Source organism: Marmota monax, unplaced genomic scaffold (genome assembly GCF_021218885.2).
Source record: "Marmota monax isolate L192 unplaced genomic scaffold, Marmota_monax_Labrador192_F-V1.1 WCK01_AAM20220418_F8-fsc00036, whole genome shotgun sequence".
Lineage (NCBI taxonomy): Eukaryota > Metazoa > Chordata > Mammalia > Rodentia > Sciuridae > Marmota > Marmota monax.
The window spans coordinates 4630806-4645817 of NW_026694491.1; the positions used below are offsets into that span (position 1 = coordinate 4630806).

At 38.7% G+C, this 15012-nt stretch overlaps 1 non-coding gene across 1 annotated transcript; it reads right to left on the reverse strand.

The window, feature by feature from the left end:
- Window positions 1-3202: 3202 nt before the first annotated feature.
- Trnaa-ugc (transfer RNA alanine (anticodon UGC)) lies at window positions 3203-3276 on the reverse strand. The gene has a single exon. It is a non-coding gene; the product is annotated as a tRNA-Ala (tRNA).
- Between the last annotated feature and the right edge of the window lie 11736 nt (window positions 3277-15012).

Below are 15012 nucleotides of genomic sequence, written 5' to 3' on the forward strand. Positions count from 1 at the left end.
GACTTGTCAGGCTTAAGGAAAGAACTTAGTTTTATACTGTCTCAAAAGCAAATAAATTAGAAACCCTAGAGAGGAATCGTCTTTTTTTTTTTTGGCGGGGGGGGCGGAGATACCAGGATTGAACTCAGGGACACTGAACCACATCCCCAACTCTATTTTGTATTTTATTAGAGACATGGTCTCACTGAGGGCTTAGCCCTCGCTTTTGCTGAGACTGGTTTTGAACTTGCAATCCTCCTGCCTCAGCCTCCCAAACCACTGGGATTATAGCCATGTCCCACATGCCCTGCCTAGAAGAGAATCATCTTAAGGAAACTAGAAGCAGAGTCCAACCTAAGAGCAGCTGCCCTCCACAAGTTCTTGCAAGTCAAAGGATCAAACAGGCACCACAGTCTACAAGAACTTGGGAAAAGATGAACCCAATTGATACTTTAAAGCTAAATAACATTCAGTAGACAAGGCAAGTTAACAGAAAAAAATAATTAATTAATCAAGAACCTGTAAGACTGAGTCTAGCTCCAAAACATTCTGTGGGCTTCTGCAATGGCTTGCCCTACCTTCACCAGAGATACTCCATTTGACCTGGCATTCATCAATTGCAATGAAAACAGCAAGGGTTCAAAGTCCAAGCATCCATTCCACATGAACTCTATGTTCTAATGGCAATTTTGAAGAGTTATTTAAGCTCAGTTTCTTCATCTGTAAAATGGGAATAAACTATGCCTTGTTAGGATTAGGAACATGATAGGTAGCAAACAAATGGAGTGAGAGTGTGAGAGAGTGTGAGTGTGTGTCTGTGTGTATGTGTGTCTGTGTAAATTATCCCAGCCTCCCTCTGATACAACAGAGTACAATGTATTATACAGAAAGCACTGAAAAATATGAGTGTATATATACCATAGTAATTCATAAATCTGAAATAATGATAGAAAGCATATCAAGGAACTAGCCACAGTGTGGTATATGCCTGTAACCCTAGTGATTCTGGAGGCTGAGACAAGAGAGTTATAAGGCCAGCCTCAGCAACTTAGCAAGACCCTGTCTCAAAATAAAAAATAAAAAAGGCTGGGGATGTCACTTAGTTGTACAACATCCCAGTACCAAAAAGCATATCAAGGGCCCACTTCAACTAGTAGAAACTACAAAATAAGTCAAGGCTTGTTCCAGATCTATTGAAATTGCTCTTTTAATTACTTTAAGAATCAGTAAGAAGCCACCAGAAGACTAATTTCCACTCAACATCAAGAAAAGTTGTTAGTGGTCCTAAAAATGTTTTAGTGGTCCTAAAACAGAAGGAAGGGCTGCCTCAGGAAACTCTGAGTCCCCAGTTGCTCTGGGTAAGACAAGAACACCAGGAAGAAGAGGAGAGGGGAATGGAAGGGCTTACAATGTCCAGATCAACTGCTGGCCTGGGCTTTACAAACCTAAAATCTCTTTGCTAGAAAATAACAGAAGGACTTTCTACTGCAAAAATGACAATCTTAATCTACCCACATTTTTGCTAACTTACCAGTATCTTTCCATACTGTTTGCACTAATTAGTAAAGGGGGGAAAGTCTGCATTTTCTGCTTATTTACAATTATTCCTAAAAGCACTAAGTCATAGGGTTCAGAAACCTAGATCCACAGAAATGGCTTAAAAAGCAAAAACCACATTAATGATATTTTTTTAAAAAAATTAAGAATTTTTCAGATTGTCTACTCAAAAACAAATCTTTTTGTGTATATTTGAATATAACTTTCCAGTTGATATTCTTTTTTTAAATTTATTTTTTAGTTGTATTTGGACACAATACCTTCATTCTATTTATTTATTTTTATGTGGTGCTGAGGATCAAACCCTGGAGCTCGTACATGCTAGGCAAGCACTCTACTGCTGAGCCACAACCCCAGCCCTCCAGCTGATATTCTTAATGAAATATTTGCCCCTTTTCCATAAGAATTCTAAGAAAAGCAAAAACATTTCTTGTCAGAGCATTTAGAGGCCTATTTATGTAAGTTTTTAAAAGTTCAAATAAGTTAGAAGTCATCCAACAGATATTGTGTGTGGCATAGCTAGACTCCAGGCAGAAAGCCTCCCTTGTCTCAATGTGTGTGTAGACCAGGGCACAGAGACATAGTGGAAATGGTCCAGGAATCTCTGGAGTAGGACTGCTGTATCCACATCCTGGCATTGACACCTTTTAGCTACATGATCTGAAATAAGTTGCTTGTTTTCTCTGGACTCTAATGTTTCACCTCTAAGTGGAAATGATAATGTATACTTTATGGGTTTATCATGAGGATTAAATGACAAAATACCTATGAACTGCTTAGTATAGTTCTTGGCATATATAGTAGTGCTTATGAAATAATTGCTACCATTGATATATAGTTCCCTATGTATGGGAGATATGTTTTAAATGTCGCCCTTTTAAAATATCTACAAATGAAATTTTCATTATAAAGATGACTATGGAAATGACTAAAAGAGAATTTTAAAAGAACATTTGGGGCTGGAAGATATAGCTCAGTAGTAGAACACTTGCCTAGCATGTGGTAGGCCCTGAGTTCCACACCTAACACCACAAAAAACAAACAAAACAAAAATATTAATCATTTCTAATCCTATTAGAGAAAAGGTAGTTAACATTTGGTGTACTTCCTACCAGTCCTTGTCTTTTACCTAGCTGGGGATCATATGTACACAGTTGGTAAGATGACCAGAATTTACAGTGTGAGATTATGTGATACTTCCTTCGGTAGTGAGCAGTTCCCATAAATACCACTTTGAAAACTCCATTTTCCTCTTTGAATTCTTTATTTTCCTTTGTCTTTAAGAATTTACTATCTAGGAAGAAAGAACATACTACTGTGAAACCTCCTGGCTTGCTCCAAGAACATTTTACCACTAAGCTACACCCCCAGCCATTTTCTTAATTTTTATTTTGAGACAGGGTCTTACTAAATGGCCCAGACTGGCCTCAAACTTGGAATTCTCCTGCCTCAGCCTTTCTCTAACAACCTCAAGAGGTACGCTCTCCTTATATATTCACAACTTCCCTTTTCCCTCTCTCTCCTGTACCCAAGTTCCTAGACTCATCTGACTCCATAGCCTGGCCTGCATAATTCCTCCCTGGATTGTTGTGTAGAGTCATATTTAGAGATGATGGAGCTTTTTTCTACAGGTATTTCCTTTTTTTTTTTTTTGCTGTGTTGGCGGGGGGGTTTACTGGGGATTGAACCCAGGGCCTTGTGCATGCAAGGCAAACACTCTACCAACTGAGCTATATCCCCTACAGGTATTTCCTTAAGTGATTTCTAACTATACAAATTACATAAAGCTTCACAGATATAATTACCTATTTGTCCTCATATTATGTATGTAACAAATAAAACTTGAATCTAGATAATCAAAATTGATTGTTCCCTACTCCATAATGAGACACAGTGGTTGTCAGAGTAAAGGATCATCAACTTCTACCATCTAATCTAGTACTATTAACTCTGTAGTTGCTTATTCTTACTGTAGTTACTGCTATTTTCAGCAATAAAATATAATCACCATAATAATAAAGTACTCTCACCACAAACAGCAATCACCTACCATTTACTGTGTGCTGTACACAATTGGCTGTCTATTACATTTTACATATATTACCTCATTCAATCCTCAAAATAACTCTGTAAGACCTCCTGTTTTGCATGGAAAAAAAGAAGATTTAAATGAAAATCTATTTGATTCCAAAACCACTGAATTTTATTTCAGTTCATACCCTGAAAACCTCTGAGTCACACCTATCTCAGGAGTTTTCTCACGTAATATTTCACAATACAGTAACATAATCTTTTAAGAGTTGCTGGGCACAGTGGTGTTCACCTGTAATCCCAGCAGCTCAGGAGGCTGAGGCAGGAGGACTGAGAGTTCAAAGCCAGCCTCAGCAATTTAGCAAGGCCTAAGCAACTCAGTGAGACTGTCTCTAAATAAAACAAAAAAAGGGCTGGGGGTGTGGCTCAGTGGTTAATTGTCCTTGAGTTTAATCCCCGGTATTGAAGCAAAAAGAATCATGCTAACATTTTACAGAGCTAAAGGCAAAAGACTTGTAAAAACTGTCTGGAAAGGCAGTGCTCTACGAGAGAGTATAGTTTCTGGAGGGAAACAAGAAATCTATCCAACCAACCAAACTGGCCAAATCAACACTGGCTACTAATATAAGATGCAACAGTTAGCGCCAGCAGCATTAGAGCCTCACAAAAACAGGTCTATAAAAAAAGTACTTCATGAAACCAAAGTTCTTGGAGAAAATGCAAGATAGACCAGTGCATCACTAAGCACTACTACACTTTGACTGACAAAATTACACAGAGGTTCTTGGTGAAACATTTTCCAGCCTATTTGCTGGGGTAACAAATCTATGCATTTTGTTATAAGGGCTGAGAACAGAAAAGCTCACTTTACAAAATGCTCCAGGAAAAGATATTTGTTAATCCTTTTTCCTGTGATGTGTGGTCTCCAAGCATGCCCCGCCCCCCAAAAAAAAAACAAGGAAAAAAAAAACATTTTAAGGAATATCAGTCTACAGTGCTCATCTCTGACCCTCATTCTTTTTTTCTTTTTAATATTTATTTTTTAGTTTTCAGCGGATACAACATCTTTGTTTGTATGTGGTGCTGAGGATCAAACCCAGGCCACATGCATGCCAGGCGAGCGCACTACCGCTTGAGCCACATCCCGAGCCCTGACCTTCATTCTTGTTCCCCAATCTGCCTGAAGTTTCTGGATGGTGTCAGACACTCATAAAACAACTTCTCTGATGATAGCTCAGAAAGCCTGACTGGAGAGCACAGAACATAGAATATACACATATATTCACATATATCTGCATGCAGGTACATGTGAGATGGCCAGCAGGACACACACAGACAAAGGATTGGGAGCGCAGGGCTAAGGTTGTAGCTCAGCAGCATAGCACTTGCCTCACATGCACAAGACCCTAGGTTTAATTCCCAGCACCACAGAAAAGGAGAAAACCTAATCAAATTAAGTTTAAGAGATGACAGGATGGGGCATGGTGGCTCATTCCTGCCTATAATCCCTGCTACTCAGGAGGCTGAGGCAGGAAGATCACAAGTTTGAGGTCAGTCTAAGCAACTTAGTGAGACTGTCTCAAAATTTAAAAATAATAATAATAATTTAAAGGTGCTAAGAATGTATCTCAGTCATAGAGTACTGTTTGCCTAGCAAGTATAGGGTCCTGAGTTCAATGTCCAGTAAGAAAAAAAAAAGAGAGAGAACAGGAAGAGAAGGGTTGGAGACAGAAAGCATAGAACATTTTCAAGGACATGTGTTATTAAGAAAACAGAGAAATGTAACAATGGTGGAATAGTTAAGAAAAAGTATTTTCAAAAAGGGAGAAATGAGTCTACTTCTATGCTACTGGTAATGATCTAGCAGAGAGAAAAACTCATGATGTACGAGAGGGTGGATTACAGAATACATGAGTAGATGAGAAGGCATACAATCTCATTCACTAACCATGGCACAGAAAAATAGTCACACAACTAATTAATGGTAGAGTCTAGATTTGAACACAGGTCTTCGGCCCCATGTTCAAGCATTCTTCCCATTACAACATGATAGAAGAGGCCTTGGTGCACTCATGACAACATATTACATATTACATTGTTTCAGAGCACACCTGATTTCATAGACAATTCATTTCAACACACTGAATGTATGTGTGATATATGTCAGGCACCAGGATGGTGGGAAAGAGGGAATATAAATAACTATGGAAACAACTTAAGTGTCCATGGACAGACCAATGGATAAAGAAATATGATACACAGCTTACATGGTGGTCCATGCTTGTAATCCCAGCTACTCAGGAAACTCTGGGGCAAGAGGATCACAAATTCAAAGCCAGCCTCAGCAACTTAGCAAGGCCCTAAGTAACTTAGTGAGACCCTATCTCTAAATAAAAAATAAAAAGGGTTGGGGATGTGGCTCAGTGGTTGAGCACCCCCTGAGTTCAATCCCTGGTATCAAAATTTTTAAAAAGGATAAAGTATGAAAGTAAAATTTGGGTATCCCAATAGTCATTTCCTAATGAAAGATTACTGGTGGCTTTTTTTGACACAGTTTATTAACACTTTAAAAGTTAAAATTTCAAGACCTCTCTCTTTCCTTCTCCCTCTCCCTCAGCAGATACTTTTCCCTCTGCTATGAGCTTCACAGTGAGATCTGCTATAATGAAAGGGAGGATAAAACTTTGTTGTCCATATTTCTCAGAGTACTATAACCACTATAACATTATAACATTCATGATAGTCATTCTCATATTAATTTTACTTTAGTACTAAAGTAAAACATGATTTAAGGTAAACTGCTTACCTACTTTGAAGAAAGGTTCTCCATTAGTTTCTATGGGGGTTATAGATATGAACAAAACTCAGTTTCGGAACTGAATCTTTAAAGGTGATAATGACCCTCGAAGAAATAATGATAAATAACATTTCTCTGACACTGTAAGTAGAATTTTCACACGTGAAACCTCATTTGATCTTTAAAATATCCCTCTGAGAAAAAGGACAGATTTTCCTAACTTCACAAATAAGATAGAGGAAAAACCATGCAAGAATTTTTTAAAAAATTAAAAATAACTGAATAAACTGTGATACACTGTGATTGTAACTACATAAATTATCATATAATTACGTATATTTGTAAATACATATTGTGTGTGTGTGTGTGTGTGTGTACTGACCCACTCTCCCATAGCTTATCCTAGGACCTGGGCTTAGAAAAATATATGTCCCACTGAGTTGTATAATGTTTAAAGTTCTGGATGTCTACTGGAGGGTCCATTAGAAAGACTTAAACAGCCAGAAATGCAAAACAAAACTAAACACAACACTACTATTTTACAAATAGATCCATTTACTACATGATGATTGAGCACCTCAGAAAATGAAAGCTTGGGCCATCTATTCCAGAAAAAATATAGGGAAAGTTTTCATGCAGAAAGGAAATTGATTTGATTCTACAGTAAAGCCCTAGGCATAAAAGCAGCCTGAGGTTTCTGAAAAGTTGAATAGGAGGAGATGGAGTGGATTTCAGATGAAGAAACAAACAAGCTAGCCTCACTATGCTCCTTCTATTTCATATCTAAGCCCTGGCTCAATTTCATTTTCAGGAGGCCTATGTTGGTAACTCACCTCCAAGAAAAAAGTTTCCCTCACAGACCACCACATATACACTTGAAAGTTGTTTAGGGGCTGGTGTGTAGCTCAGTGGTAGAGCAAGTGCTTAGTTAGCAAGTATGAGGCCCTGGGTTCCACCATCAACACCAAAAAAAAATCTTCTAAAAACAAATCAACTTTGGTACTGTCTACTCAGCTTGCATGTACCTTCTTTACTTGCTGCCACTCTCAAGCTTCTTTAGAATTAATGCTAGGGCTGAGGGTATAGCTCAGTAGTAAAACAAGTGCTTAGAGTGTGTGAGCTCCTGAGTTCACCCTGCAAACTCTGCCCCTCACTTTTCTTTTTTAAAACTGGTTCTCTTTAGAGGCTGGGGTTGTAGCTCAATAGCAGAGCACTTGCCTAGCACATATGAGGCACTGGGTTTGATCCTCAGTACTACATAAAAATAAACAAAATAAAGGCATTCTGTCCATCTACAACTATTAAAAAAATTTTAAAAACTGGTTCTCTTTATACATGACAATAGAATTCATTTTGATATAATTATAAAAGCATGGAATATGATTTGTTCTAATTCAGTCCCCCAGTATTTCCTCCTCCCCTCCCTCCTACCTTCTGTTTCCCTTCCCTCTACTCTATTGATCTTTCTGCTATTTACTTATAGTTTTTTTGTGTTTTTTTTTAACTTAGTGTCTTGTGTATCATGGAAAGATTCACTGTGGTATGTTTATATGTGTACATAGGAAAGTTAGATTCATTCCACTGTCTTCCCCTATCTCATGCCTTCTTTCTTCCCCTTAATTTCTCTTTGTCTACTTCACTGATCTTTCTTCTATTCTTTTTGTTTATCCACCCCTCCCACACACACACCTTATTTTGGATTAGCTTCCACATATCAGAGAAAACGTTCAACCTTTAACTTTTGAGGACTGGCTTATATTTCACTTAACATGATAGTCTCCAGTTCCATCCATTTACTGTCAAATGTCATAGCAGTTCTTTATGGCTGAGTAATACTCCATTGTGTATAAAAAGCAATCGTGAAATTCATTTGAAAAAGTAAGAGACCCAGAATAGCAAAGTAATCCTTAGCAAGAAAAGTGAAGCAGGCCAAATAATCCCAGCAGCTCTAGAGGCTGAGGCAGGAGGATCAAGAGTTCAAAGCCAGACTCAGCAAAAGGGAGGTACTAAGCAACTCAGTGAGACCCTGTCTCTAAATAAAATACAAAATAGGGCTGGGGATGTGGCTCAGTGGTCAAGTGCCCCTGAGTTCAATCCCCAGAACAAAAAAAAAAAGAAAGAAAAGTGAAGCAGGAAGTATCACACTACCAGACCTCAAACTATACAGATCTATAATAACAACAAGAGCATGGTACTGGCACCAAAACAGGCATGAAGACCAACAGAATAGAAGACACAGAGACAAACCCACATAAATAGTTATTCTAACACTAGACAAAGGTGCCAAAAACATATGTTGGAGAAAAGATAGCCTTTCTAACAAATGGTGCTGGTTAAACTAGAAATCCATATGTAGTAGAATAAAATTTAACCCCTATCTCTCACCCTGCACAAAATTCAACTCAAGGTGGATCAAAGACCCAGGAGTTAGACCAGAAAAACCCTGCACCTATTAGAACAAAATATAGATCCAACATTCAACATATCAGCTCTGGAACTGACTTCCTTAACAAGAAGTAAAATAAAAAATCAATAAAGGGATGGCATCAAATTTAAAAGCTTCTTCATAGGAGGCTGAGGCAGGAGGATCACGAGTACAAAACCAGTTTTAGCAATGGCAAGGCACTAAGCAACTCAGTGAGACCCTTCTCTAATAAAATACAAAAAAAGGGCTAGGGATACAGCTCAGTAGTTGAGTGCCCCGAGTTCAATCCCTGTTAAGAAAAAAACAAAACCAAAAAAAAGTTTCTTCAAAACAAAAAACAAAAGAAGAGAGAGCTAACAGAATGGGAGAAAATCTTTGCTACCTGCTCCTCAGATAAGCCATTAATATCCAGGATATACAAAGAACTCAAAACACTTAACACTAAAAATCCCAAAACAAATAACCCAATCAATAAATGGGAAAAGGAACTAAAAAGTCACTCCTCAAAGGAAATACAGTGGTCAACAAATATATGAAAAAAATGTTCAATATTTCTAGCAATTGTAAAGAAATGCAAATTAAAGCTACATTGAGGTTTCATCTCAGTTCTCCACACTACTTTCTCAACTTCTTAAACATTTGTCTGAAATTAAGGTTGTTCGGGTCCTCTCATTTGAAAAATTCAACTGCGGTGTTTTACTACATTTTAATTAACTTTATGGCTAAGCTCTTGTGTGTGTGTGTGTGTGTGTGTGTGTTGTTTGTTTGTTTCTTTGAGGTGCTGGGAATGGAACCCAGGGCCTGGAAGCATGCTGGGCAAGTGCTTCTCACTGAGCTCCATCCCAGCCCCCTCTCTAGTATTTCTTTACCTACTTCCTCTATTCAATTCTTTTTCTCCTCGGAATGCTGACATAAAGGTTATGAATATCTCAGTGCCTAGCATGGTACCAGGCACACAGGTGTTCAAAAAAAAATGTTAAATGATCAAATTTAGACAGGAACATTTAATCTATAAAATTTCAGCAATTCTTGTAAGTAGTTTCCCCAAATTATCAAACTCATAAATTTTTCTTTAGTATACAATTATAATTTCAAAGATATTTCACAGATTCATGAAAGCCTGGACTTCAAAAATGCTAAAAGTTGGGCTAGGTGTGTTGCTCAGTGATAGAGTACTTGCCTACCATATGAGAGGCCCTGGCTTTGATTCCTAGGTCCAAAATAATAAATAAAAATAAGGCTGGGGATGTGGCTCAAGCGGTAGCACACTCGCCTGGCATGTGTGTGGCCCAGGTTCAATCCTCAGTACCACATACAAACAAAGATACTGTGTCTGCCGAAAACTAAAAAATAAATATTAAAAAATTCTCTCCCCCCCCCCATCTCTCTCTAAAAGAAAAAAAAGAAAAGAAAAAAATCTAGGGCTGGGGCTGTAGTTCAGTGGTAAGAGTGCTCACCTAACATGTGTGTGAGGCATGGGGTTCAATCCTCAGCACCATATAAAAATAAATTAAAATAAAGTCATTGTGTCCATCTACAACTAAGAAAATTAAAAAAATATATAAGAATCTGGGTTGGGATATAGCTCAGTGGCAAAGCGTCTGCCTTGCATTCGTAAAACCCTGGATTCAACTCCCAGTCCCCCCCCCAAAAAAAATATGTAAAAATCTAAAAACAAACACTAAGCATAAAAAGTACCTCTAGGTTTTATGGAATGCATTCTGTAATTCATTCATTCTCTTCTCTCAGCATAGTTTGTGTTGTAATTCAGAAAAAAGTAGTTACATACCAATTAGGGAACAGAATCATTAAAATTTATGTTATTAGTCTGCCATAGTGTAATCTCAGCTGCTGGGGAAGCAGAGGCTGAAGGACTGCAAGTTCGATGCCAACCTTGGCAATTTAGCAATACCCTGTCTCAAAAAAAAAAAAAAAAGTTATATCCCCGGTAATGTAAATTGTTTAGGAAACTAATTGTTTGCCTTGGGAAAAGGGCAAACTGTCATTTCTCCCAATTTGAGGACTGTAAAAACAAGGGAAACCCCTGATACATTACTTCCATATTAGGGAACTTATAATTTTGTTAATTCATTAGAACTTTTAAAAGTATTTTTGGCCCAGACTATATTAAGAGCTGTTGAGAAGTATACAAATGGGGCAAAAGGTTACTTTGCAAATAGACCCAGGCTCAGAATTCAGAACAAAAGCAGTGAGTGCATAATAATGTACTGCTGGGTTGGGGGATGTGAATCTGGAAGCCTGGTTACCAGGAAAGTAGTCCCGGGAGGTGATTGTTTCAGACAGCCCTGAAAGAGGCTGATTGTGATGATTTGCAGGAGTAAAACTTGGAGGACTTTCTACTTAGTAGATAAACATCTGCCCTGATTTAAAGATGGAAAGTGCCTGAAGTGTGAAAGACCATAAAGGGGCTCTCCTCTTAGCGGTCCAAAGGCCAGTTTGGGGAAAGGCTGATTTTTGAGGATATACTAGGTAAGTTTGGAGACATCAGTTGATGAAGGTGGGAAGGGAAAGAGGCATTTTTTTTTTAATGTTATAATAAAAACTTTAGACTTGGTGAAATGGTTAAAAACAAATTTGAAAATTAAAGGATAAGAATGAGGAAGACAGCTATGTAAAAATTGGATTGCAATAGGGAGGTCCTAGAGCTGGAAAGTACCATTATTTAGGCCAGGAATAAATTGGTAGCTGGGGATATCTAAAAGTTGCATAAATATTAATAGTAATAAAATAAAGAAAAAACTATGCTGTAAGCATTATTCTTGGGCAGGGGATGTAGCTCAATGACAGAGCACTTGCCTAGCATGCACAAGGGCCTGGGTGCTATCCCCAGCACCACAAATACAAAAACAAACATTTATTCTCTTTAATTACAAATTATAATCTTCAGATAATGTCCCTCCAGTCTCCTCCATTCCCTCTGTCTAGTTTATAATCTTTATAAAAGACATTTTATCAAGGATGTACTATTCAGTACTCTCTACCTCAGCTTGTCTTTGTTTTCTTCCCAACTCAGCTCCTCCTTCATTTATTCACATCAATTTAGGCTTTAAAGACCCAATCCAAGTGCCCCCTTTTCCCCGAAGCCATTTATAATCTCAGAAATTCTCTTTTCTCTAGAGGAAAGGGAAATACTAGGCAAAGATATCAACCAATGAATTGTTACATAGTGTGCATGAATAAATGAATCGTACCATTACGTATAATTGTAAAGCAAAAATAAAAATATGGAAAAACAAATTCAATAAAAGAGAAAGTCTCCTTTTTCTGAACCTCTGTTGGCTAATCAGTTTGATCACATACAACTTGTTTCCTGATTGGAATTCTCAACCAACAATGGTCTTCATTTTATTTAACTTTTTGGGGATTGAACCTTGTACATACTAGGCAAGTGGTGCTCTACCACGGATCTGTATCCCAACCCCTATTTAACTCTTTACAACAGTTTTTTGTTTTGAAATGCTGGGGATTAACCCAGGGCCTTATGCAGGCTAGGCAAGCACTCTACCTTCTGAGCTACATCCCCCTTTAAGACCATTGTTTTTGTATTTTGTTTAATTACGATCATTGTAGGAGACTTAGAAAAATTAAAATCACTTGTAGTCTTAACACCATTATAGAAATTTTGGCTTCCTTCTCAGTGTTGCTCAATATGAATATAATATATACAAACATTTTTAAATAGTCAATTCTTTCTCTCTTTTTTTTTTTTTGCGTCTTGCTTTAAGACCACTGATACTGCTGCTCTTCTGATTATACTTCTATTCCCTTGTGACTCTTGCTTCCTGGTGTCATTTCTTCTCATTGTACCTTTAAACCATTTCAGTCTACCCCAACCTCTCCTTCCACCTTGCTCAGTGTCTGCGCAATTTTAACAGGCTTCCCACAGATTGCCCCTAGTCCTAGGGTCCATCCAAGTCCAATAATCTTTGCAAAAGGGAGGAGGGATTATGTAGTACCAGTAAGGAATTTATGAAGAAGCCTCTTGGAACAATGGGAAAAGCAGTTGACCTGGCCTTCATATCTTTCATTTAATATTTTCTGAAAATAAAATTTGATAATTATGCAATCTGCCATATGGCTATACCAGATTTGTTTAACAATTCCTATAGTGCTGTTACCACTGTTGACCAGTACGAGTCCTTGCTTCCCCAATGTTGAATAACACCAGAGAAGCACGCAGAGGCAAGGTCAGAGTGGAAAATTAGAAGTTTATTAAAGGACAGCAGAAAAGACTTCTCCCAGAGGAAGAAGGGGACCCAAGAGGTAGAATCCCTTGAAGGGCGAATGTGTTCCGCTTTTTATAGTTTTTGGTGATGGAATGTAGGTGGGAAGGTCCGGAGGGTTGGGACGCAGGTGAGCCAAAGAAGTAATCTGGGTACTTCCGAGTCAAGTTTGCTGTTCATTAACATTTCTTTGGGATGGGCTATCTTCAAATCTGTTGGGGGCTGTTTCCTGGGCTTCATTAACATTTCAAGAGTTGTTCAACTTTTCCAGAAATTCATTCTCAACATGGCCTCCATATTAGATTTCACTCGATATTAGACCCGACTTACCTAACTACACTGACTACCTAACTTTAAATCTGGCTTCAGTGCGGAGTAGCAGTTAACATTATTCTAAGCAACACTAAGATTAATGCCCTCCTAAATTTTTTTAGTTTCAGGTAAATATAAGAAAATTTACTAGATGTGGTGAAGCACCAAGACTCTTGATACAATCTGACAAATGAACTTTAAGAACGTCTTTAGTGGCATTTAAAAGAGTAAGAATTTGATCTTATATTTCTCTTTTAAGAAAATATAGGAAAAAATATTCTGTATGTCAGAAATACTTAATGAAATATTTCCTCTTAAGAGATGTCATTGAGGGGGGCTGGTATTGTGGCTCAGAGGTGGAGCTATCGCCTAGCAAAAGCCGAGGCCCTGGGTTGGATCCTCAGCACCAAAAAAATACATATATATATTAAAAAAAAAGAGAGAGGTGTCATTGAGGCTGGGGATGTAGCCCAATGGTGGAGCATCTCCAGGTCCTGGTTTCAATTCCCAGAAGCAGCAACTGCCTCCCCAAAGATCATGTAATGCTTTCAGTAATTTTTAGATATCCAGGTGGTAGGCAAGATTACATTAGTTCCTGTGTTTCAATTGGGGGGAGTGCACTGGAGTCTGAACTGAATTGGAATTGTATGCCACTATTTATAGGAAAAGAAGATTGAACCATTAAATTATGCAAGTTCATTCCTTTAATCTTTATTTGCATAACTACACTTCGAAGTTATAATCCTCATGCACATATTCGGCTTTTTTTTTTTTTTCAAATATGACTCGATTAGACCCTATTGTTATTTAGTTACCTACCTAAGAATTCCCAAAAGTTTCTCTGTCCGACCTTAGCCATTTTCCTTCGGTTAGGCAGTTCATCCCTTCAGATACCATTGTGTCATTTCCGCCCCCGTTGGTCACTCCAATGGAAAGATATTCCCTAGAGGGTAACTGTTGATTTAAAGACGGTTTTGGAGCTCGCCTTACTGAAAGAGTTTCATTCCGAGGACAGGTTGACTTCGCACGTTCGACTTGTAGCTTTTTAAACTCTCCCTTGAGAAGAATCTTAATTTCCAGTACCCCACAGGGTACCTGAGGTAGAACTGGCTCAAAGCTGAGCAGAGAGAAGAGCTCCATAAACATTAACGGATTAATTTTTAGGTACCTGCAGATCTCATCCTCCCACCCCACTCCAGTCTATTCTTGTTTCTTTATGGTATCGACTTCGACTTCATTATCCGGAATTGGAAATTGCAAATTTGCCCAACTTGCGCCGCCGACTGGGATCGCGCTCCTTCAATCTCCCTCCTCTGGGCGTTCCCATTCTGGACCCTGAGTGACCATGCCGCTGTGTGAAGAAGCCCAATTCACAGCGGTCACTGCCCCGGCGGCTTACACCCGGCCGCCTGCACGGGGAGGTGAGGTTCTCTGAAGGAATTTCTACGCCTCTGAAATTGGGCAGATTTTGAAGGGAAGGGAACTGGCTCGCGTTTCTGCCCAACAGTTCGAAGCCGTGGGATTCGCAGAAATTCCGGGAACGTGATGGGCGCCTGCGGAATACTCCGCATCTCACCCGCACCGAGGAAAAGCTGGTTTACCTTCCGGGCCCCATGGCCACGACGGGTGCGGAGCCCGCCCTGGAGGCGCTGCTGTCGTCCGCGCAG